At 39.0% G+C, this 2433-nt stretch overlaps 1 non-coding gene across 1 annotated transcript; it reads left to right on the plus strand.

Moving 5' to 3' along the window:
- The first annotated feature begins 1310 nt into the window (after positions 1-1310).
- On the plus strand, positions 1311-1418 carry LOC112761283 (small nucleolar RNA R71). Its single transcript, XR_003181684.1, has one exon. It is a non-coding gene; the product is annotated as a small nucleolar RNA R71 (small nucleolar RNA).
- Positions 1419-2433: the final 1015 nt, after the last annotated feature.

A 2433-nucleotide genomic window follows, 5' to 3' on the forward strand; every position in this document is an offset into this window, starting at 1 on the left:
AACACGTCCTCTACTTGTCCATAAGCATGTTTTCTTGAATTGTCTGCCATCTCTAATGAGATTTTAGCAGCTTGCACCCCATAGATTCCCAGTTTCTCTATTACAGAAAGGGGCATGAGGTTTATTCCTGAACCAAGGTCACACAAAGCTTTAAAGATCATGGTGCCTATAGTACAAGGTATTATGAACTTTCCAGGATCCTGTCTCTTCTGAGGCAATGTCAGTTGATCCAGATCACTTAGTTCATTGGTGAACAAGGGAGGTTCATCTTCCCAAGTTTCAATACCAAATAATTTGGCATTTAGCTTCATGATTGCACCAAGGAACTTGGCAGCTTGCTCTTCAGTAACATCCTCATTCTCTTTAGAAGAGGAATACTCATCAGAGCTCATGAATGGCATAAGGAGGTTCAATGGAATCTCTATGGTCTCTAGATGAGTCTCAGATTCCTTAGGTTCCTCAGAGGGAAGCTCCTTATTGATCACTGGACGTCCCAGGAGGTCTTCCTCCTTGGGATTCACGTCCTTCTCCTCTCTTGTGGGTTCGACCATGGTAATTAATTCAATGGCCTTGCACTCTCCTTTTGGATTCTCTTCTGTATTACTTGGGAGAGTACTAGGAGGGATTTCAGTGATCCTTTTACTCAGTTGGCCCACTTGTGCTTCCAAATTTCTAATGGAAGACCTTGTTTCATTCATGAAACTCACAGTGGCCTTAGATAGATCAGAGACTAAATTTGCTAAGCTAGATGGATTCTGCTCAGAATTCTCTGTCTGTTGCTGAGTGGATGATGGAAAAGGCTTGCTATTGCTAAACCTGTTTCTTCCACCATTATTAAAGCCTTGTTGAGGCTTTTGATCATTCCATGAGAGATTTGGGTGATTTCTCCATGATGGATTGTAGGTGTTTCCATATGGTTCACCCATGCATTTTAACTCTGCTATTGCAGGGTTCTCAGGATCATAAGCTTCTTCCTCAGAAGATGCCTCTTGAGTACTGTTGGATGCAGCTTACATTCCATTCAGACTCTGAAAAATCGAATTGACTTGCTGAGTCAATATTTTATTCTGAGCCAATATGGCATTCAGAGTATCAATTTCAAGAACTCCCTTCTTCATAGGCGTCCCATTACTCACAGGATTCCTCTGAGAAATGTGCATAAACTGGTTATTAGCAACCATGTTTATGAGTTCTTGAGCTTCTGCAGGCGTTTTCTTTAGGTGAATGGATCCACCTGCAGAAGTATCCAATGACATCTTTGATAGCTCAGATAAACCATCATAGAATATATCCAGGATGGTCCATTCTGAAAGCATGTCAGAAGGACACTTTTTGGTCAGCTGCTTGTATCTTTCCCAAGCTTCATAGAGGGATTCACCTTCTTTCTGTCTGAAGGTTTGAACATCAGCTCTAAGCTTGCTCAGCTTTTGAGGAGGAAAGAACTTGGCTAAGAAAGCCGTGACCAGCTTATCCCAAGAGTTCAGGCTGTCTTTGGGTTGAGAGTCCAACCATATTCTAGCTCTGTCTCTTACAGCAAAAGGGAAAAGCATGAGCCTGTAGACTTCAGGATCTACTCCATTAGTCTTAACAGTATCACAGATCTGCAAGAATTCAGTTAAGAACTGAAAAGGATCTTCAGATGGAAGTCCATGAAACTTGCAGTTCTGTTGCATCAGAGAAACTAGCTGAGGTTTCAGCTCAAAATTGTTTGCTCCAATGGTAGGAATGGAGATGCTCCTTCCATGTAAATTAGAATTAGGTGCAGTAAAGTCACCAAGCATTCTCCTTGCATTATTGTTGTTGGGTTCGGCTGCCATCTCCTTTACTTGTTCGAAATTTTCAATAAGGTTGTCTCTGGATTGTTGTAATTTAGCTTCTCTTAGTTTTCTCTTCAGAGTCCTTTCAGGTTCTGGATCAGCTTCAACAAGAATGCCTTTTTCTTTGTCCCTGCTCATAAGAAAGAGAAGAGAAAAAAAAAGAAGAGGAATCCTCTATGTCACAGTAAAGAGGTTCCTTATTGTTAGAAGAAGAAGAAAAGGAATAGGGGTGAAGAAGAATGAAGAATCCAAACACAAAGGTGATGATAGGAGCAGAGATGTGAGATGAAGAGAAGTGTTAGTAGATGAATAAATAAATAGAAGGGGATGAGAGGAGGAGAGAATTTTCGAAAATAATTTTTGAAAAAGAGTTAGTGATTTTCGAAAATAGTTTTTGAAAAAGGTTAGTAGTTTTTCGAAAATTCAAATAAAAAATAAAATAATTAGTCTAATTAAAAAGAAATTTTGAAAAAGAGGGAAGATTTTTTCGAAAATTAGAGAGAGAGTTAGTTAGGTAGTTTTGAAAAAGGTAAGAAACAAACAAAAAGTTAGTTAGTTAGTTGAAACAAATTTTGAAAAGATAAGAAGTTAGGAAGTTAGAAAAGATATTTTGCAA

This window comes from Arachis hypogaea, chromosome 16 (assembly GCF_003086295.3).
Source record: "Arachis hypogaea cultivar Tifrunner chromosome 16, arahy.Tifrunner.gnm2.J5K5, whole genome shotgun sequence".
Classification (NCBI taxonomy): domain Eukaryota; kingdom Viridiplantae; phylum Streptophyta; class Magnoliopsida; order Fabales; family Fabaceae; genus Arachis; species Arachis hypogaea.